Below are 23,937 nucleotides of genomic sequence, written 5' to 3' on the forward strand. Positions count from 1 at the left end.
TGCTTGATAGTGTTCACAAGAATATTCCCATCCATTACTCGCTTAATTAAAATCCAATTGTTATTTGAATTAGAATTGTTCATATAGCTATCATCATAATACACTGAACTTCCACAATAATTTATTATTAGATCTATCTATACAATGGACTTTATTTTAATGATTTTTGTTCTTTATACATGTATTTAATTAAATATAAAATAAATTTTGTATTATTTTAAGACTATGTAGACATAAAGACATGAAACAGATTTGAAAAAAAAATCATCTGTATTTTCTAACATAATAGCCCATGTAACTATTTAAATCTAGAGTAACAAAAAATAACTCTTTTGTGGTACATACCACATTGAAATGCTTAGTGGCCCCATGTGACTATGGGCTGTCATGTTGGGCTTACGTGTTTAGAGACTGTCCATCATCACAGATAGGGCAACTGGACAGTGCTGGTCAAAGCCACTCATTTTTTAGATTCGTAGATTCCTTCCTGTCTTTTGAACCTGTGGCTTGCCCTTGAGAGGAGAAAAATCTCTCCATTTTCATCTGTCAACATTTGACACATCTCAACTGTCATCGGCCAGCATTTGACACATCTGAACCGAAGTGACGCCAGAGTAAAGTTTTCCCCAAACCTTGAAGAATGTAGGATTTGGAAGTCTTTAGATCTCCAGCGTTAAGTCAAATCTTTTTGAAAGTTGTCCTAGATTCCTACCTGACAGAGCTCTGAAGTACAGGTTGTGAGAGAGGAGGGTTCATGCTGAAGCCCACTCGGCACTGGGAGAGAGTTGGCCAACTTTTCTGAAACTTTTTAGAGCTAGGAACCAGCACACTCCCTGTACAACACACTCCCCATACAACACAACCCCTGTACAACACACTGTACAACACACTCCCTGTACAACCCACTCCCTGTACAACACACTCCCTGCACACGGCTCTTGCTGTCTTTGCTCCTGTAGCTTACAACCATGAGCACCTGGACTCCGAAGGACTTGGTTCACTGTGTGCTTCCACACTGACACTAGAAGGTCTGCGAACTTTAGTATGCGCTTTCTAGGAGATTGTGCCTTTTCTGGATGGTCATTCTTCTGGGCTCAGAGTGAAGATGCCTGGGCTAACATTTTCCACTCCAGAGGGTCTGCAGTATAACAAGTGTAACTGTGTCAGATATGAACTTATCAAGAAAACAGAGAGAACTTTATATTCATAGAGCAACAGATCCACCACAATGTGGAGTCATACATGCCACTGTGAAGACGGGGAATGGCAGGTGTATATTGTGTTTAGGAAAGCCACATCCAGAGGTCTCGGTGAGTTTAAGCACTCAGAGGTTTCTAGAAAACAAACGTCATTCTGAACCACCTCTTCGCCCATGTGCACATGCCTGCCTAGAATTAGGATTTAGAAGCAGATCTTCTCCCTTCCTTCTTACCCCTCCAATTGTGCCTGACACCGATGGAAACTAGCTCTAGCCCTGCTGTCGGGGAAGCCTAGAGAATGTGCTTTCCATCCTTCTGCTCCCGCAGTGGGCTAGAGTTGTGGATGCAAGGAGGACTCAGAGGCGCAACATCCAGCCGGCTCTGCTGGCTCTTAGCCTCTGAGCAGAATCCTGTGCAGCTGGGATGCTCCTTCAACTCCCATCTGCTCAGTAATGGGCTGGTGAATAGGTGAAATTTGGGTGACAGAGGATGGTGGAAGCTCTCAAAGTCACCGGGTTGGGTTGATTCCAAACTTGCTATCTGTCAGCATCACTGAGACATGTTCTAGAAATGCAGACTCTGGAGTCCTACTCTGGAGCCACTGAATCAGAACGTGAGTGGAGGTAGAGGGATGGCTGAGGTACCCAGCATTCCCTTACGCCAGCTCTTGAGTCCACATCCCCCCCCTCCCTGCCCCCGAAGGCCGTGCCCAGTCTGTTTTATAATGGAAACCCATTCTCTGCTATATCTGCAAATTCACATTTTAGAATGGGAAAGCACAGTGAAATGCTAATACTAGTCATGTGCTTGGGGACTGTCGTAACTGCAATTCATAGGTCAGTCTATTAGCCTCTGCTTAGTCTCTGACACTGGAAAGGCACTCCCAGAAGCCAAATGTTGATAAAACCCCACATATTGTTCAAGTTTCATTATTTTGCAGGGAGAACGAGATAGAAATGAACTGTATTGAATCTACTTATATATTAATAAATATGCCTTGCTCCATTGTCAAAAGGCCCATAGTAAGTAACTATTACTGCCAACATTGCAAATAAAAGACACAAACACACTGCACAGATTATTCTATTTTTATTATGAAAAAATTATATTACACTCAGGCCAGTTCTAAGCACAATGTGGCACATATGAGGGATATTTGGGGGCGTCAGGAGTGAATGAGAAGGTGCCAGCCATAGTCCTGCAGCCAGCATGTTAAAAATCCCTTTGTGTGAGTAATTTCATATTCTCCGGGGGCATGAAATACATACTGGTTTCCAGTTTTCACAAGGACTCTGGCTCATTTGTAGGATGGCTGAAATGTATGGTTTTGAAAATACCACATTTCCTTGTAGTTGAAGGGGAAAGAGTGAGCTCTTCAAGAGAGCGACAGACTAGTCTCTGTCTTGTATCCTTTGGAGGACAAACACATCTGAAAGAGTCTACGTGTGTGCAGGGTGGGGTACCTTGCAATTTCTCTCCGTGCTGAAGTTGTAAACGTGCATTTCTACGCACAGAATGAAACTATGTAGAAGTTGTTCAGCCAGGTAGGCTCTGAAGTCAGGCTTTTTGGAGCAATAAACTTGATGAATGATACTATTTACAATGGATGAAATTTCCTTTTATGAATCTGCATTGAAAATGGAAAATCTGTGATTTTTAAAACCATGGAAATTGGCTTGCTTTTTAGCATGGGCTTGGGGCCATTGAGGGTTTAAAACATTCATTTCCTCTGGTGTCAAATATAAGAAAATTCTAGACAGTGATGTAAACATGGGTATAGGGAAGGAAGGAGTCTGAACTCTTCACACCAGAAAGAGATCTTAGGTCTGAGCTGATGGTGGAGTCACATGGAACCTAAGGAAGAAAAACACTGGGAGATTAATGGAACTGAAAACTTATCTGACTTCGGGTTCAGATTTCCATATCTAAATCTGCCAACTATCAAAGCCAGTCATTGTGGAAGGAAAAGGAAATCTTGGGATACCTTGTCAGCAAAGCAAGAGGAGCAGCCAAGACACCCTTCTCAACAACTGCAAAAACACAGCAGGATTGTTTTAATATTTGGATTTTGCAGGCAGAGGGAAATGAAATATTAACATATTTTTATAATAAAGAATAGTATAGTCAATGTGATATATGCTTTGTGTGTCTTGTATTTGCAATACCAACAGTAAATATTTATATACAACAGGTCTTTTAACAACAGAGAAAATATATTTATTAATATGTAAACAGTTTCAAAATATTTGATTAGTTTTGAAATGGTTCTCTTTTTCTTTCTTTCTTTTTTATTCTTCTCTCATACAATACATCCCGACCACAGCTTCCCCTCCCTCTACTCCTCCTAGTCCCCCATACCTCCCCTCTCTCCTGGATCCACTGCTCCTCCATTTCCCTTCAGAAAAGAGCAGGCCTCCCAATGATGTAAACCAAACACGGCATAACAAGATACAATAAGACGAGGTACAAACCCTCATATCAAGACCAGATGAGGCAATCCAGTAGGAGGGAAAGGTCCTGATAGCAAGTAGAAGAGTGGGAGGCACCCCACTCCCACTGTTAGGAGTCCCACAAAAACCCTAAACTAAACAACCACAGCCTGTATACAGAGGACCTAATGCAGACCCATGCAGGATTGCCACTTCGGTCTCTGTGAGCCCCTATGAGCCCTGCTTAGTTGATTCTGTGGCCTGTGAGTGTTTCCCTGGGGTCCTCAACCCCTCTGGCTCCTATGATCCTTCCTCCCCCTCTTCTACTGGGTTCCCCAAGCTCGGCCTAATGTTTGGCTGCCTGCTTCTGTTCCTGTCAGTTGATGGATGGGGCCTCTCTGATGAAGACTGGGATGGGCACCGATCTATGAGTATAGCAGAATATCATTAGAAATCATTTCATTGACTTTGTTCTTGTTGTCCAGTCATGTTTGGTTGTATCCTAGGTCTCTGGGCTATCCCGTCTCTGGTTCTTGGTCATCCAGGCAGTGGCAGGCATGGGCTCTCTCTCATGGCATGGGTCTCAAGTTAGACCAGTCATTGGTTGACCACTTCCATGAATTCTGTACTCATTAAATACTCCAGTATATCTTGCAGGCAGGGCAAATTGTAGGTCAGAGCTTTTGTGTCTGAGTTGGTGTCCCAGTCCCATCACTGGAAGCCTTGCCTGGCTACAGGATATGGTCACTTCAAACTCAATATCCTCCATTACTGGGAGTCCTTACTAGGGTCACCCTCACAGGTTCCAGAAAGCTTCCACTGCTCTAGGTTTCCACATTGCTCCCTAAAAGACCGCTATTCCAGACATCTCTCCCTGTACTCTCTCCTTCCATTCCCTTGCCTCCACTTGATCCCTTCTGTTCCCATGCTCACCCACCCCCAGTCACCCATAAAATCTATTCCAGTTCACCTTCCCAGGGAGATTCATGCATCTCCTCTTGAGTTCGCCTTGTTACCTAGCCTCTCTGGGTCAGTAGATTGTAGTGTGATTATCCTTTATGTAGCAGCTAATATCCACTTATAAGTGGGTCCATATCATATTTGTCTTTCTAGGTCTGGGTTGCCTCACTCAGGATGATTTTTTTCTAGTTCCATCCCTTTGCCTGCAACTTGAGATGGTTTTTAATTTGAGAGTTAATAACAAGCCCTGGAAATCTAATAAATTCCATGAACATTTTATTCATAAAATAGACATATGTTTTGAAATTTCACATCTAATTCAGGAAGTCCTATTGTGGAATATTAGTTGAAGATGTGCTACATTCATTTATGCTGTGGAATATCTGTTTAATGAAGCAAAGATGTGCTGCATTCTTTTATGTCACATTTGTTTAAGTCTGAAAAGCTGTGTTACTGTGCCTGCCTAAAACACATGATTGGTCTAAGAAAGAGCCAAATGGCCAATAGCTAGGCAGGAAAGAGAAGGAAGTGGAGCCAACATGCAGAGGGAATAAATAGGTGGAGAAATCTAGGGAAGAGGGGGAGGAATGAGAAAAGGAGAAGGAGAGGACACCAGCGGCCCGTTACCAAGCCACACAGCCAGCCATGGAGTAAGAAGGAAAGAAAGATATATAGAATAAAGAAAGGTAAAAAATTCAGAGGCAAAATGTAGTTAAAGAGAAATGGGATAAGCCGGGCAGTGGTGGTGCACGCCCTTAATCCCAGCACTTGGAAGGCAGAGCCAGGCAGATCTCTGTGAGTTCAAGGCCAGCCTGGGTTACAGAGTGAGTTCCAGGAAAGGCACATAGCTACACAAAGAAACTCTGTCTTGAAAAATCAAAAAAAAAACAAAAAACAAAAAACAAAAAGCTGGCTAGAAACAAGCCAAACTAAGACTGGGCATTCACAAGTAAGATAAATCTTCATGTATTTTATTTGGGAGCTGGGTGGCTGGCCCCCAAAGAGTTAAAAACAAAACAAAACAAAACAAACAAACAAACAAACAGATAAACTGCAAAGTCCACATAGGGTTGCCTTTGTAAATAACTAGTAAGGAAACAACTTTAGGTGTTACAGTAAAATAGAATCTAATGTTCCATATTATCTACCCAGGAAGTGGAATTATTCCTTTATTCAATATAATCAAAGAAATGCTTCTAAATTCGCATAGGAACAAAATATGTGTTAGTAAAAAGTCTTATTCCTCTTCTATTTTAAAAAAGATTTATTAATTATGTGTATATATGTGAGTCCATGTGGGAACATGTGCACATGAATGCAGGTGCCTGTGAAATCTCAAAGAAAGTGTCAGATCCACTGGAGTCTGAAAAAAAAGCAGTCGTGAGCAGCCCCATGTGGGTGCTGGGAACTGGTCTGGGGTCCTTTATTAGAGCAGTCCATGATGTTAACTTCAAAGCCATCTCTCCACTGCTCCCTCCTCTGTTTTTAAGAGCACAACATTCATTTGTATTTAAGGTGAAAGGTACTTTGAAAAAAGACCTTTGGCTTTAGGCTTTGGAAGGTCTAAAGTTTCATCAGAGCAACACAGGACACGTGATTGTAGATCCCCAGTGGTAGACACTAAGGGCTGGTGGACCTGAAAGCTCGGGACAGGGAGGGGGCTGAATTGCAGACTTCTAAGGCCAAGCTTCCAGACTGTCTGACTGTAGGTCTAGTATGGCTTCAGCAATCTGCTTAACCAGTGCTCCTAGCCATTTTGTTTTGTTGTTGAGACAAAGTCTCTCTACATAGCCTGGGCTATCCTAGAATTCACTCTGTAGACCAGGCTGGCCTTGAACTCACAGAGATGTGCCTGCCTCTGCAGGGATTAAAGGTATGCATCACTACACCCATCTTCTTCCTGGCCATTCTGACAGTTACTTTTCAACTAATATTGATAGGAAGCCATTGAGCTCTTTATCCATGTTTTATTTCTATATTACGTTCAGTCATTTTATTTGCTTCTCTAGTCTATCACTTTCTCATGATGGTGTTTGTTCTTTATGCTAGGGTTAGAATGCAGGGCCTCCCACATATCAGATAACCTCTTCACTATTGAGTTAAAACTTTAAGCTTCTCTATTTTTCTCCACTCTATTGTATCTAAAGTTTTGTAAAAGAATAATTATTCCCAGTTCACTATTTTTTAAAATAAAATCTTTATTTCTAATTTTGTATTAAATTTATTCATTTTATGTGTGAGTGTTTTGCCTGAATGTATGTCTGTGCTGGTACTGTGTTGCATGCTTGGTGCCCAAGGAGGTCAGAAGAGGGCATTGGATCCTCTGAAACTGAAGTTACATGTGGATGGTTGTGAACCAGCACATGGGTACTGGGACTCGAACCCAGGTCCTCTGGAGGAATAGCCAATGTTCTTAACCGCTGAGCCGTCTCTCCAGCTGCAGCCCTCATGCTCTATTTCTATTAATGAAATTCTTTGTCCTCTGTGTTACTCCCCCCTCCCCCCTCTGATTTTTACCTTACCTGTTCTGTACTTATTATAAACGATACTGCCTGCATTCTTGGCTCTTTGGTGGTGTTTCCTTACTTTACAGCGCAGATGGATGGAACAGTCCACACTTCCCTTTCTTTAAACATGACAAAAGGTAAGCTAGGTTTTGTTTTCACTTCTTTGTATTCCTCCTGCTCTCTATTACTAATTTATGTCGTCCTAGCTCAAGGACTGTTGAACAAAGAAGCCGAGTGAGAGACTCAAGATGCCTACACACAGGACTCAGGCTATGCCATTGACCTTTAGGATTTTTCTTTTTTCCAGAGAAGATGGTTAAAATCAACAGCCTTCATTGTTATCAGAGACAAAGAAAAAGAAAGAAGATTAGGTTCTCTAGAAAGATCTGAAGTTTTCTTCTCGGAAACCAGATACTATTTTGAAAAAAAAGATTGACTTGTCTACAATTAAAATACAAACTTTCTTAGTATTTGCACAGAATAGAGTGCCTATTTGTATCAGACTAGAAACTGACAAAATATTTTTAGTGTTTTTTAATACATGCTAAATATGAGCTATTGTTTTCATATCTGTGTTCATGGGCAGCATGTTGGCCTATATGACAGATAAAGGAGATCTAGAAAAGAAAGACAAATGTGAAATGTGTTTGCATGCACCCGTTCTGTCCTCTGCAGTTCCTGGCTGGGTTGGGACCCTGACAGCCCGTGGTTCAGAACACGCTGTGGAGTCAGTTGGAGCAGAGTTCAAATGCTAGGAGATCTGAGACCTGGAAACATATCCCGTCATGCCGTGTCTCAGCTGGTGTTGCCTTTCTCCCTTTCTCCAGGTAGTGAAGATAATAACAGTAATCTAGCACAGGCTGCCTTTGATGACTCACTGGCCTCTGCTGCTGAAGGGTTTAGTGTTCTTGTTTGCTGCACAACAATCACAGAGGACCCCAACTATTGTTAGGTTTTTTTCTGAACACAGAAAGTTTGTCAGTACCCAGAAAGTCTGCTAAGAAAGGGCTACTAGGTAAGTATGAATTACCAAATTAACAATTACCTTTACTATTTTTAATTTTTTAGAAAAGAAGAGGAGATGTGATTATATCTCATAAAATAATTTTAAAAGACAAAAAATTATAATCAAGATTTTTTTTTTTGAGACAGTGTCTCACTATGTAACCCTAGAGGTCCTAGTCCTCAATGCCAAGTGCTAGTAAAGGGACAGAGTAACTGGGATACAGACTCAGTGACATAACCACTACGGAACACCGACAGGTTTTTGCTTTTGCTTTTTTTTTTTTTTTTAAATCAAGTTAAACCTATCCTTCATGTGGCCCAGACCTCCCTTTCATATGAAAAGTTACGTCTGCCAAAAGAACCTGTGCGTGAATATGTGTAAAAGTTCTGTTCACCCAGCACACCTAGGAAGACTCTCAGTGTCCTCTAGTGTGCAGACACACGCCCCACGTGGAGCTGTCTGGTGGAAAAAAGGAACATCTCAGGAATGAAGAGGAAGAGATGGCGCTTAGGATGACTTGGGAAAAGTTCGAAGCTGATCCACCCGGTGAAGAAGCAGAACGTCAGTCAGTATTGTATGTTGTAGAATTCCATTGATGAGATGGTCTCAACAGGACAACACCATAGTGATGGGGGTGGGGATTAGTGGTTGCTGGAGATAAAGCTGCTGGGCTTGGGAGGGTGTAAGTTAGAATGAAAGAGCAGACGGTTTTCTAGGGTGTGCAGATGGATTTCTGGGGTGTACAGTTGTTCTCTATTCCCTAGGTATTTTCTTCTTTCCTTAAAAAAAAAAAAAATTCACAAACCAGGTGGCAGCAGCTTATGCTTTTAATCCCAGCACTAGGAGACAGAGGATCTCCGTGAGTTCAAGGTCAACTTGGTCTATAGAGCAAGTTCCAGGACAGCCAGGGCTACACAGAGAAACCCTATCTCTAACTGCCCACCCCACCCAAAAAAATTTACTGCAAGTTAAGGCAACATTGATGACGAAACCATATTTAAAGGCTATAATAATGGCCAGACATAGTTTTCTTATCTTTCAAAAATTAGATAAGATAAAGACTACACACACACAGCCCTGAGGGAAATAGCTCTTATCTGTCAGCACAGTATCTTGTGTCCATGATAATTACAAGTCAGGCCAGCGAACTCCAGGCCTCTGGTCAAATCCTGCATGGCCCCTCTTCTGCAACGACTTATCAACTTTCTGTTTGTTTTTTTTTTTTGTTTTTTTTTTTTCTGAACATCAAATGTTAGACAAAAATCAAAACACAGATACTTCATGATGCATACAACAAGCTGCGACATCCAAAATTTGAGCATCCATGTACGGACTTCTGTGGGCACACGGCTGGGCACATTCAGTTAAGTGTCACCTGCTGCTTCTGAGGTATCACGGCAGGGTACCTGTGACACACTGGAGGACCCACGGGGCCTGGAATCCTTGCTACCAGGCCCTTTGTGAAAAAATGTTCACCGACCTCTGTGTTATAATTCTCATCCAATATCCTGTTACTTTTATTTAAAAGCAGAACCGTAAGTGGATGAAGCTCACCCGTGCTTTGGCTCAAAGAGTAACTTAAAAAAAAAATGTGGGGCTGGATGGATGGCTCAGAGGTTAGGAGCACAGGTCCCTTGGGCAAGCAGCAAGTGCTTTTAATCTCTGGGCCACCTAAGAGCATTTGCTGAGGGTACAGAGGACCTGTGCTCCCCACTCATCATCTACCTGGCAGCTCATAACCAAGAGATCCAATTTCCTGTTCTGGTCACCTCAGACACACTTACATATGTCTGAGCAAAAAAAAAAAAAAAAAATTACACACATAAAAGAAAATTGTCTTTCTTTCTTTTTGAGACAGGGATTTTCTGTGTAGCCCTGGCTGTCCTGGAACTCACTTTGTAGACCAGGCTGGCCTTGAACTCACAGAGATCCACCTGCCTCTGCCTCCCAAGTGCTGGGATTAAAGGTGTGCACCACCACTGCCACACATAAAAGAACATTTTAAAATATTCCTACTTTTTTTTAAAATTACTGTAATGGCTGGTTTTATGTCAACTTGACAGAAGCTAGAGTCTTGTGAGAGGAGGGAACCTCCACTGAGAAAATGCCTCCATAAGATGGGGCTGTAGGCAAGCCTGTCTGGCATTTCTTAATTAGTCATTGATGGGGGAGGGCCCAGTCCTTTGTGAATTTTGCCACACCTGGACTGGTGGTCCTGGGCTCTGTAAGAATGCAGGCTGGGCAAAGCCACTGAAGCAAGCCAGTCAGCAGCCCCGCCACGGCCTCTGCATCAGGTCCTGCCTCCAGGTTCCTGCCCTGTTTGAGTCCTGCCCTGATGTCCCTCCGTGATGAACTGTTACCTGGAAGTGTCAGCCAAATAAATAATAAACTTTCATCCCCAAGTTGCTTTTGGTCCTGGCGTTTCATTGCAGCAATAGAAACCCTAACTAAGACAATTGCCTCTATTTATTGATTTGTTTGATGTCTGTTTCTTGTGCCTGTAGGTCATAGTACTTGTGCGAGATGCTTCTCTGCTCCCATCTTGTGGGACTCTGGTCATCGGGCTAGACAGCAGGTACCTTTCAACTTGCTGAGTCATACCACCAGCCTTTACATGACTAACTTTGACACTTTTTCTTTAAGGAAAATAATTTTTCTTATATAAACAAGGTTCAAGGATCAAGGACATAGAGTTTCAACGACATCCACTCAATGGCATCCAAATATGGAGACTGCGACATCTGTGTCCCCTGTGGACTCCTGAGGGAATCTGTGTGTTAGGAGTTAATTGCAGCCACCTCTTTCTGTGTGACGGGCTGTGAAACCAGAAGTTATCGGAGGTAAACACTGAAGACTCTGATTTACTTGTTCATAAGTGTACCATAAAAACCCTCAGTGAAATCACATTTTATGACTACGGTCGCCACGTTTTTAAATATAGCCCTTTGCTTGCTTCAGAGGTGTAAAGGCTGACTTCCGTTCTGCTGTGTGGCAGTGAGTAATTTATAACGTCTGTTAAGTGAACAATATTTACAAAGTGCTATCAAACAAGTTAAGGTAATATTTCACTATGTCTTTACAACGGCGGAGACGGCTAGAGGAAATACACTCACTACTTACGACTTCGCTCTGTGACAGTAGAGTTCTATGAACTGCAAATCTTACGCCATTTTATCACTTGGTCCACCTCCATTTCCTTCCTCGCATGCTGTGTTTTCTAAGGCCATTTTAGACATCTTCTTTAAAAGGAATAAAATAAGGTCTTAAAATGTGTGGGTTTTTTGTTTGTTTGTTTGTTTTTAAAGTGCCGCTTAAATGGTTATACTCCTTGTGGAGGGCCATTTACTTGCCAATCACACATGACACATTGAATAGTGCTGTGATGTATGTTCACATGAAAGAGACTATGGAATAATAACACGTTCACTCATAGTGGTTCATTCATAATAGTGGATAGAAAATAGATTACAAAGTTATAAAAGTATCATTTATGATTTATGTGGTTTCTCCACTGATTCAAAAAGCACAGCAAAAGAAGTACAGTGTGAGGCTGGCTGTGGTGGCGCACACGTTTAAGCCAGCGCTACAGGGAGTTCTGAGAGATTTGGGTGAGTTTGAGGCTAGCCTGCTCTACATGTGCTTTTCAGGAGAGTCGGAGGCGTACAGTGAGATCTCGAAACAAGCAAACAAACAAGGCTGGAGAGATGGCTTAGTGGTTAAGAGGACAAGTTACTCTTCCAGAGTGTATCAGTTTGGTTCCCAGCACCCACATGGTGGCTTATAGCCATCTGTAACTCTAGTTCCAGGGGATCTGATGCCCTCTTCTGACTGCCTCAGACACCAGGATGAATGTGGTATACATACATACGTACATACATACATACATACATACATACATACATACACACACACAGGCAAAACACTGTACACATAAAAGAAAACTAGACAAATCTTTTTAAAAAGGAATTTAAAAAGCACAATATGAAACATCCGAGGCTGACCTAATCTTTCTCAACAAAGGACAGATGTGGAGCTGTTTTTTCAGAAGGGAGATTTCCCTAGCAAAGGCTTGTGAGTGGTGGGAGAATTAGATTAGGGTCTTCTAATCCCTAGTCCCGAGATTGCCCCGCTCTGGCCAGCTGGTTTCTTATTTTAAAGACTCTACTATATAGGAACGGTAATGTTCTTTTTAACCAAAGAATCAATCTCTGTAGGAGTCCTGAGTGTAGACCTTTGTCTGAGAATTGCTGTTCCTTGTGTCTTTGTCTGTCTAGATTGTTTGACATCAGTTGTAAAATTATAATATATATTAATTTTTTAATTATAAATAATTTTTTCTTGTCAGAATTTGTAAGGTAAAAATGTCAAATGAAAGCCTGCAGCCCCTACCATGGACTTACAAGAAGAAGTCTCCCATGAAGAGCCTCTGTGCTGCTTGGTTACAACTGTTTCTATGTGTCTCTTTTTTCAGCAGCGCTTAGACTTCAGGTAGTGTGAACACCACCGAAGCCTTGACACCAGAGGCAGCTGGGTTTTCACAACTGTCATGCAGCTGTAGAATATACTGAAGTGGCAAATTCTAATTTCTTACCCAATCATGTTTAAATATTAAATGTGTTATCTCAGACAGCATATAACACATCCTTCTTATTAGTGTCTATTTTGGTTGAGCTCTCTCTCTTTCTATGAGGACAGATTTCTGACCTTGCGTTGTTCCTGAGAACCTAAGGGTATGAACGCTCACAAGTGGAATTGCTGTGTTGCAGGGAGATCACACTCATATTTCTTCAAAACCAGGTTTTCCAAACTCCCTCTCTGTTGGCCTCAGTACCTGTGTCCTTTCTCAAGCTCCATTGATTCATTTCTCTTTGCTTCATGGGAAATTGTCGATGCTACTTGCACTAAGCTTCTGCAAAAGGTTTTGGAAAGGAAGAACACTCTTTCCATAGAATTTTCCCTCTTTCTTATCACCATGCTATGCATATGTATAGTTCTTTCCCAGCCCTCTGCACATTATTCTTTCATATTATATATATATGAGGTTTGGAGAGATGGCTCAGTGGTTTAGAGCACCTGTTGCTCTTTCAGAAGAACTGGGTTCAGTTCCCACTGTTGTAGAATATTATTTTAAGGTATGTTACTCTTGTTTATGTTGCATGTGTTTAACTCTGTGAAGCTGTGTTACTTTGCCTGTCAAAAATACCCGATGAGCTAATAAAGAGCTGAGTGGACAATAAGGAGGCAGGAGAGAGAAATGGGTGGGGCTGGCAGGCAGAGAGGATAAATACAAGGAGAAATCTGGGAGGAAAGAAGTAGCCAGAGAAGGAGGAAGACTCCAGGAGCCATCCACCAAGCTATACAAGTCACGGAGTAAGAGTAAGATTTACCGAAGTAAGAGAATGGGAAAAGCCCAGAAGCAAAAGGTAAACAGGATAATTTAAGTTAAGGGAAGCTGGCAAGAAACAAGCCAAGCTAAGGCCAGACATTTATAATTAAGAATAAGCATCTGTGTGCGTGATTTATTTGGGAACTGGGTGGTGGGGCCCCAAAAGAGCAAAATAAAACAACAATGTGGAGTTTAAATTTCTACAGTGCCTGAGAAAAGCTTTTTAAAAAGTGGATATAGCTTCTTTAATAGTTTCTGCCTGCTGATAAGCCCTTAAATAGCTAATACATTATGTAGAAACAAAAAACTAATAAAAATGCCTGCCACAGCACAAGCATTGACATTCTAGAGCTCTAGGAAGGTCGAAGGCAGTTCCTGGTCAGATAAACCTCTAACTGGCCAAGAGTTTCACACTTGGTTTTCACAATCTGAGAAGTGGGTGGAGCTAGCTGAGAACCATGTGTGGAGGATCCAGGTATAGGTTAGCAGTTTAAAGGTTTGCTCATATGGCCAAAAATACTAGAGATATGCAGTAAAAGAGATCCAGATGGAAAAACCTCTAAACAGGTTACAGCTTGTTTAACAATGTGGGTAGGCCTGGAAATCAGATTGGTGACTTCCCTAATTGTTATAATAAAGTCTTCATCTAGTAATTGATGGAAGCAGATGCAGATATCCATAACCAAGCACCAGGCTGAGCTCCTGGAGTTCAGATGAAGAGAGGAAAGAGGGATTATATGAGCAGGAGAGGAGGGTGGGGGTGGGGTGGGGGGTGGAGGGGGTGGAGGTGGGGGGGGTCAGTCAAGATCATGATAAGGAAATCTACAGACAACTGAACCTAGCTCATAGGAACTCATGAACTTTAGACCAATAGCTGTGGAACCTGCATGGGACCGGACTAGACCCTCTGAGTATGAGAGACAGTTATGTAGCTGGGTCTGTTTGAGGGGCCCTTGGCAGTGTGATTAGGATCTATCCTTGGTGCATGAGCTGGATTTCTGGATCCCATTACCTATAGTTGGACACCTTCCTCACTCGATGTATGGGGAGGGGCTTGGTCCTACCTCAACTGAATGTACAAGGCTTTGTTCCCCCCCGCCATGGGAGAACTTACCCTTTTGGAGGAAAACATGAGGGGCGGGTTGGGGGGGAGGTTAGGCAGGTATGGGGGCAGTGGGAGAAGGGGTGAGGGCAATCTATGGTTGGTATGCAAAATGAATAAGAATAATTTTTTAAATTAAAAAAATGTGCATAGGCGTAAGAAAAGGAAAAGAGTATAGTCATAGGGGGAAATGAATAGTTTGTAAAATCTCTTTTTTAAAGGCTTTAGCCTTTAAAGAGAAAGTAAAAGAAAAAAAGCCACATAAGGTGGGAAGTGCACAGGGAGTCTGGATCCTGTGTGTTATTGTGTTGATTTTTGAATTTTTGATTGTTAATAAACAAACAACAGCTGTAAAGAGACCTAGAATTGAAAGAGAGACTGTTGAAATAAATCTGCCTATATACTTTAAAAATGCTTTCACTTTTAAAAACTCAAAAAATATATTTGTCAAATGGAAATCAAAAATGCTTTGGAGTTTTGTTCCCACAGGAGATGAGAGGCTATGGATTCCTTCAGGGTTAGTATGGATCAAGCTTGATCAGCCAAGATCTCCTGAAACTTGACAGGTAATATCTATCAGCCAAGGTTACTGCTGGTCTTTCCAGGACTTGGTCATTATCTCAAAATTTTCTATCTGGGACCCTAAAGATACTTCATCTACAGACAACAGGAAGCAGTTTGAAGAACATGGCATCCACATTTCCAAGAGGGGTGTGGGAGGCTTTTGATTATTTGGTGGGTTATGGATGTTTGTTATCATTTAGGGGAATATTGTATATTGATACGAATTTAAAATTATTTTTCTACACTGTACATATGTTTCTGTTCTTGTTTAAGGTGTTGTACCTATGCAGCTCCTTTAAAAATGCAAGGTAAAGTTCTAGTTTTTGAAAGCTATTATTATAAATTATATAGGACAATCAAGAAACATAGGTCGGTAGTTAGTCATTTATAACAATCAAATTTGTAGGTATGTTAGGTATGTTTTCCAGGCTAAATAGATATACTTTAGATAGATGGTCTTCAAATACTTCAAAGACCTACTAGAATATGGCATTTAAAATGTTTCATTAATTTAAAGTTTTTTTGTGACAGTGAGACAAATCTGGTCCTGGCAGCAATGATTTACTTTAGAGAAGATGATGAGTGTTGAAGAAACTCCTTATGGAGTTTGCCTTCATTGTAGCAAGACTAGCCACTGGGCAAAGGAACTGCTCTTACCTTTGGTTGCTGACAATGTGCTGTGCAGACTGGACACATAGGACACACAGGAGAAAGACTGTTGAACTTTGCCAAAACAAGGCAGGATAGTCTTTCCAAAATTCCTGCTTCACAGAAGAGCTTGTCAGATATTCTATGGGACACAGAAAAGCAACTGATGAACTTTGCTAATACAAGGCAGGACAGTCCTTCAAATTTCCTGTTTTACTGAGAAGTCTGCCTGATATTCTAGGCCTGTGGGCTGAAGATGGATGCCCCAAGGTTGCAGAAGGAACTTTGGCTGATTTTCCAGACTGTCAGATGTCTCTGTCATTTCTAGAGTTTTGGAAGTTGTTTGCAATGCACTTTTTGTTTACTCAAATAATATTATCCTTCTGGGGTCTTTGATGGAGTGGAAGACTAGATAGTTATAGTTGCAGTTTTCCTTAGTTATGATAAAGAGTAAATTAGGCATAAAACTTTAGATTCATTAAGATAGGTTAGATAATGGAATATTTTCTTTTAATTTGTCAGACACAAATGAACTGGAATTCATTACACTGTGAATGTAATCTTTACTTGATGATTGTTCTTATTGTGTATAGTCATATTATGTTAAAGTTAAAACTTTTTATTTAGACAAAAAAGGTAAAATATTATAGAATATTATTTTAAGGTTGTTACATTTGTTTAGCTCTGTGAAGCTGTGTTACTGTGCCTGTCTGAAACACTTGATGGTCTAAAGAACTGATTGGCCAATAACAAGGTAGGAGAAAGGATAGACAGGGCTGTCAGGCAGAGAGAATATATAGAAGGAGAAATCTGGAAGAAAGAGAAGTAGCCAGAGAAGGAGGAGGACTCCAGGGGCCAGCTACCCAGCTGTATAATAAGCCACAGAGTAAGAATAAGACTCACAAAAGTAAGAGAATGGGAAAATCCCAGAGGCAAAGGTAGATGAGATAATTTAAAGTGAAGGAAAGCTGGCAAGAAACAAGCTAAGCTATAGGCTAGACATTTATAATTAGGAATAAGCCTCTGTGTGTGATTTATTTTGAATCTGGGTAGTGGGCCCCCCAAAAGAGCCAAAATAAACAACATCCCACCACCTACATGCCTGTTACTTCAGATCTGCCTCCTTCTTCTGGCCTCTGTGGGTACCAAGCAACATACATTGTATATTTATACATGCAAGTAAAGCAGTCATACACATAAAATAAAAAAAATTAAAAAACATTTCTCTAAAAATCACACACATACACACACACACACACACACACACACACACACACACACACACACACCCTCAGACATGTATCAGATACAATTCTAAATTTGGGGGATGAAAAAGAACAAAGTGGAAAATACTAATCTATCATCTAGCAAAGCACGTTTTAGCAAGATTTGTATTTGAGGAATGAGGAGACAATAAGCACCATGTAAAATATCAAGTAAATTGATTAATGTATACAATGAATGACTCTCATACTGATATAGATCATGGGTTGTCCAGATAGAAAAAGCAGCTGAGTGGAGCTGGCACATTTGAGACACAGCAAGACGGCCATGGTCTGGAGTGAGTGGAGGAGAAGGAAACCTAGCAGAGATGGGGAAGGGATGTGAAGTATAGGTTGGGTTCGTGATGGCATCCCAACCACTGTGAGCCCTCTACTGGGATGATTTCACACTGAGAAGACCATGGTGTGGTTTACACATCTTCAACCATGTCTAGGCCACCAAGGAGCCCACCAAAGCCCTTCTTCATTTCTTTTACAAAGTATTTTAAGACAGGGTCTTACTATGTATTATCCCTGGCTAGCCTGAAACTAACTATGCAAATTAGCCTTCTAACCACAGAGATGCCCCTGCCTCTGCTCCTGGAGCTCTGGAATTAAAGGCAATCACCCCTACACCTGGCCTTTTCCTGCTAGCTTTTTAAACCCTTGATTTCTGGCTTTCTTTTCATCATTTGAGCTCCCATCTCTCTGCTGACCACCCATCGGCTCTCTCGTGCCCCATGCTTTCCTCATTAGAGTCCTTAGCAAATTAGTCAAAGATACTTTAAATAAATTCCCAGTCTGAGGATTTCCAACATCTTTGACATTTCTGAATCTGGTTATGATGCTCTCCAACTACCGTTTGGACTGGTTTTCTTGTTTGTTTTTAATTTCCTTTCAGGACTGCCTGCTCTTTTTTTTTTTGGGGGGGGGGTCCCTGGAGATGCCTTACTTTGTGAGTGGGATTTTCAGTTCTTTTTACACCAATCCCTATTAGGACCCAGGAGCCCTATTGAGACAAGGTGTGAGAAGAACTGTCAATGCTCTGATCCTGGTACTTTTAACAAGTATGAATTGTCTGTTTCCCTTCCCCCAGGAGACCAGCTTCTACTGTTTCCTTCAAAGGAACGCAGTGATAGGTAGAAAGAGCTGTGGCCAGGGCCAGTGTCTTTCCCTTCTGCTTGAAGTTCACAGTCAGGGAACACTCTGGATGTGTGGGGAGCATTTTCTACCGGCCCCTCTCGGAGTTTGTAATGCCCCAGGCCCATAGATTAAAATGTGCCCTCCAGGCGAGCATCGGCTGGGGGATTCTGCTTCCAGCCCACAGCAAGGCCCGGCCTCTAGTTTGAGGGGCAGCGATTTGCTCTGTGGTTTCAAACCTCAGGTGGACTTAAGAAGGGATGATGATGTGCAGTTGATTCAGCGTTTCTCGCAAAGGTGGATGCGATGGCTTCTGAGTTTTTATGGCCGTACCAGAAACCAAAAGTTCAATTTACGCTTTCGAAGGTGGTATGACACAATGATTAAGAAAAGCAAGGTGGGGTGAGAAAATCAAACAGGAAGATACACATGAAAAAATTTAATTCTTTATATGTATGGGTGATTGTGCACCCTGTGCGTACCCGATGCCCAAGGGGCCCTGAGGAGAGTGTTAGAGCCACCGGAACTGGAGTTACAGATGGTTCCGAATCTCCATGCGGGTGCTGGGGAATTGAAGGAGGGTCCTCTGGGAGAACAACCAGTGCTTTTCACTGCTGAGCCATCTCCCCAGCCCCCAGAAGGATATTTTTATAATATAGATGTGAGATGTGGGATGTGGGAAGTGTAAAAGAAATGTATGTCTTTTCTATCAAGGGTTTAAATAAGACAAACTTCATTAAGAAGAAAATTGTAAGGAAGCCACTTGGTAGAATTCCAAGATCCCCCGGATCAGCCCTACTTGAAATAAGTGTGTGCCCCAGGTTGCACTTGGTGCTTAAAACTGAATTTCTTTTTCTTTGGGGGGGGGGGAGGAACAAGCTCCCATTTAATTGTGATATTTTAAAATTGTACAAGTTTTTTACATCTGCCCTCCCACCCCATATTTAGACTCTTATAATGACAGGAAAACATCACCAATCACAGCTTGAATGGGTTGAATAAAATTACCTCTTCAGTTCCTATGTGAAGCACCCAATATTCCTTAAAACACCAATGAGACCAGGCAGTGGCCAACAGTACATTTCATCTTTCAGGGTTAAGAAGTCCAGATCTTCTGAGCATTCTGTGACGCAGAGGCACTTGTCCAGAACTGAATTTCTTATGAACTGTAGGGAGTGGAGGAAGCCCTGAGTGAACGACTTCCCGAGTATATGCCTGTTGTTGATATGGGCATGGCCACACTGAGGACGCTAGCCTCAGATCCATGGGAATAGACCAGCCTCACTCAGGTGTCATCAGATGTCAAGGTGTGGATATTGATAGCGTGTGTAGAGAATGTCCACCATAGCTTTCTCCCACCAGCCTGAAGACTGCTCCCTCACGGAGACTGCTCCTACTTAGAGTAGTTAAACCTGTCTCCTTGATCCAGCTGTATCCATAAAGCCTGCCTACTAGTTTATCTGTAGGTTATTACTTCTTGTTCAGCTGTGTGCAATAACCCTGCCTCCCCACTTAACTCTATATAATAAACATGTGGAGCTTTGGGGGTGCTTTGGTTTCTCCATCAGAGAGCACAGCTCATCCAACTTTTTTGTGTTATCTACATGCTTGTCTTTTCTTCAATTCCTTTGTCCCTCTAGTCTGGCTCATCCCTTGAGTAGTCCTGGACCTGGCAGACCCAAGTCCCTTTCAGTCAGCCAATCCCATAAGAATGTAGGGTGGGGCTCTGACCACTCTTGATGAGGCACAAGGACCCCTTTGCATGAGGAATGAAAACCCAGTGAGATGTCCGCTCTTGCCTCCTCTTCCCCTTCCTCCCTCCCCCTTTTCTTTGGTTTTTGGTTTTGGTTTTTTGAGACAGGCTTTCTCTGTGTAGCCCTGGCTGTCCTGGAGAGACTCACTTTGTAGACCAGGCTGGCCTCGAAGATCCACCTGCTCCTGCCTCCCCAGTGCTGGGATTAAAGGCATGTGCCACCACACCCAACTGCGCTTGACTTCTTGGATTGGCAGAAATACAGCTTTTGCCCTTGCTGAAATATTTTGGGTGCATTGTCTTGAGACCCCAGACCTGCTTCCCAGAGAAGATGGTCCTGAATTTATGTAAAGTGACCAAAAGAGAGGTTAAAAAAAGTGCTTTGATTCAGGATATCACTGGAAGTTAAAGCTGCTGGCTAATTCTGATGGTTTGGAAGTCAAATATGAAAAACAGGAAAGATGGCCTATCCCTAAAGAGCTGGAAGGAAAAAGCATTCATTTCTTGTGCTGGGGAAGAGTTACAAAAGGAATAAGTTGTTCTAAGAACTCCTCTTCTAGATTGACAAGTCTGGAGATGTCTGATGGACCGGCCAGTGAAGACTGTTGTGTGCTGGCAGTTGAGTGTCTATGATGAGTTCTTATGCCCAGGAGGAAGGCCTGGCCTGTGGGTGTCAGCACATGGACTCTTTGGAAAGCCACAGGGTTCTCAGAACTCACAGGGAATGCACACAAAGATTGCTGGACCCACAGGCTCTTCAGTGCTAGAGAGCTCCAGGAGATGGGTGAAATCAGCAAAGAAGATGAGAGAGAAGACAGATTGTAGCTCTGGACGCCGGAGAAGGAAATGATGGATTGTATCCGGTGTAGCAAGGTGGAGTGTTTGCTTGTTTAATTTCCTATCTGCTGAATTTTTCATTCAGAGTTCACTAGACTTAGACACGCTTGTTGTCAAAATCTACAAGCTAAGCCAGGTGTGGTGGCATGTCCCTCAGCACTCAGGAGGGTGAAGCAGTCAGGGGTATATAGTGAGTTCCAAACCAGCCTGGGTACCGAATGGGACCCTGACTCAGAAAACAACAACAAAACCTACAACCTATTTAATATGTGACTATGTCTCAATCATATTTCTAAATTTTAACTTTTATTTATTTTTATTTCCTGTGTATGGCTGTTTTGCCTGCATGTATGTCTGTGATCCACATGTATGCAGTACCTGCAGGGGCCGGTAGGGGTGACAGAGTCACAGAAATGGGAGTGACAGATGCTTGTTAGCTGCCACATAGGTGCTGGGAATGGAACGTAGGTCAGTCAGTCCCTGATCCATCTCCCAAGCGCCATTCATTTATACTTTTAATAAGACTGTGCCTACTCTCATTGAAGAATATAAACATGGTTGTTTTCGATAAAATAATGTTTGGAGAGACTTTATTTTCTCCTTTAAGTCCGAGTACATTTGATTTGCAGCTGTCTTCTCTCAGGAGTCCCCTCCCCCAACACAGTCGTTGACATTCGCTGTCTAAGGGAAAGATGATACGGTTTTGAACTGCAAGAACATGTTTCAGAAACTTTGAAATACTCAGCATGTCAAGTTTATGCCATGAAAAATAGATTTGGGAGAATAAATAAAAAGCTGAGCTAGCTTCTGTCCTGATTGGGTAAAGAATTTTGAGTCTGTCACGGGGATGGGAAGGAAAAGGAAGCGAAGCAAAAAGGAATAAAGAAACGTCTCAGAACCGGGTGCATGGTCTTACCCCTTGTCAGAGTCTCCGGAGGGGGAAGTGAAAGGCTTGAGAACCACTGGTATAGTCAGGAGATCAAGAACACAGCTGTCCACTGTGCTTGAAGAGCAGACTATAAATTGCTAGGAATACAAGACACCCAGCAAACTCTCCAGTCCTGAATTTTATCTCGTGTGTGTGTGTGTGTGTGTGTGTGTGTGTGTGTGTGTGTGTGTGTGTGTGTGTGTGTGTGTGTATCTGAAAGGCAGGGTCAGATCTGAGGATCTCTGGGCCACATATTCCTTTGCATACCTGAGAACAGAGTTGCCCAGCTCACCCAGGACATCTGGAGGAGCCATCTTTGAACGTGACTGGGACTTGCCGACCTATGACTCCCTGTCTCACAGAACACATCTTCTTCCTCGTTCTCCTTTACTTACGCAGCACGGCCAGGGCCTCCTTAGTTTCTCCATTTTGCCCTTTGACAGCTAGAACTATCCCGCTGAATTCCATGCCCCTGCAGCACAGCCTGTGTGGCCCCGTACGGGGTAGTTTTGTATCCTCTTCCCACCCTCCTGTCCTTCCCTTGTTCTTTTCCGTTCCCTCCAGCCTGCCCTGCTGGCTCTCTCCCTGAGTCCTGACCATCCCACGTGTGCCTTTACCTCGGAGCCTTCCGCAGAGCAGCTCAGTTCTGTGGAACTGTTTCCATCTGTATTTACCCATGGCGAGCTCTCTCATTTCATCTCCTTTTCAGCTCAGGTCTACTCTCGTTCTTTATACCTTGAAAACCACTCGTGGCTTTCTTTTTCTGCTTCAGTTTCTTAGCACTTACCAGTACTTGATATATGTGTGTATGGGTACATGGCTGTCACCTTTCCTTAGAATGTAAGGTTGACAAGAGCCATCTGTTCACTGCTGACAGTGATACAGTTGCCTCTCAAATATTTGTTGAATAGCTAAACAAAAGAATACATTTACATACAGTTCCTTGGAGGTTTTGATATTCTAACTGTTAACATCACCTATTCTCTGAGAAACTGTGAGACAGTCTAAGCCTAGGTTCTCTCCCAAACAGGTTCTCAGAGAAAGACTTTAATGTGGATAATTTACTTAAAATACGCTCTTGGGAGGGGAAGGAATTGGGGAACTGGTCAACGAAAGGGAGACAGGTAATAGAAGGGCAACTTAAGTACTGCTACCAGCCACTGAAGGGACAGTCCCACGGGATCAACTGAGGGCAGTCCTCTTCCCTATGGTGTGATATGTAGCAGGAATCTTAAAAGTTCTTATTAATAAAATCAAACCCGAGGCCAGTTATTGGGGTCAATGCTGGTAGATCAGAGAGACAGAACAAGCCACAGCTATCTCACCTCGCTGGATCCTCAGCTGGTCTTGTCTCCTCAGACTGGAGGCCTCTGAGTCCTCATCCGGAATGGGTCTCAGCTGAATTACTGCTCAAAAGCCTGAAGCTTAACCAGCCAAATGCTGAACCAGCCAAATGCTTCTAGTTTCTGGTCCTCACGCCTTATATATCTTTCTGCTTTCTACCACCACTCCCTGGGATTAAAGGCTGGCTTTCTGGGATTAAAGGCATGTGTCACCATGCTTGGCTATTTCCATTGTGGCCTTGAACTCACAGAGATCCAGAGGGATTTCTATCTCTGGAATGCTAGGATTAAAGGTGTGAGTGCCACCATTTTCTAGCCTTTATATCTAGTGGCTGTCTGTTCTCTGACCCCAGATAAATTTATTAGAGTACACAATATTTTGGGGAACACAATACCACCACAGTGATAAGTGAATTCCCTTGCACTTCTATGTTGTGAACACATATTCCAAGCAAATAAGTACGGCAGTCTGGCCTTATGGCATCAGGGAAGCTATAAGGTAAGAAAGAGGCCAGCACTTCTACTGTGGGCCACAGCAAAGTACTATTAAGTCACCCATATACAAAGCTGGTAGAAACCTCTACCTGCTTAGCTGCTCTACCAGAGGCAAGCATGAGAGTTTGGAGGGAGTCACAAGAGAATTCAAAGCAGAGTCACTTATCCTCAAGTGCATGGGACCAAGCAATTGTGACAGAATCCCCCGAAACAGGGAGCTAAAATAAATCTTTCCTCCCATATGCTGTTATTCTCAGGTAACACAACGGTACCTTACACAGTGCCTTAGACCAGTCTCTCCAGGGGCATGAGGAGGGAAATGAATTGTTACAGAATCTTGTGTGTAGTCATACGCATGTGAGTGCTGAACTGGCTCCT

This window comes from Peromyscus maniculatus, chromosome 19, assembly GCF_049852395.1.
Source record: "Peromyscus maniculatus bairdii isolate BWxNUB_F1_BW_parent chromosome 19, HU_Pman_BW_mat_3.1, whole genome shotgun sequence".
Lineage (NCBI taxonomy): Eukaryota > Metazoa > Chordata > Mammalia > Rodentia > Cricetidae > Peromyscus > Peromyscus maniculatus.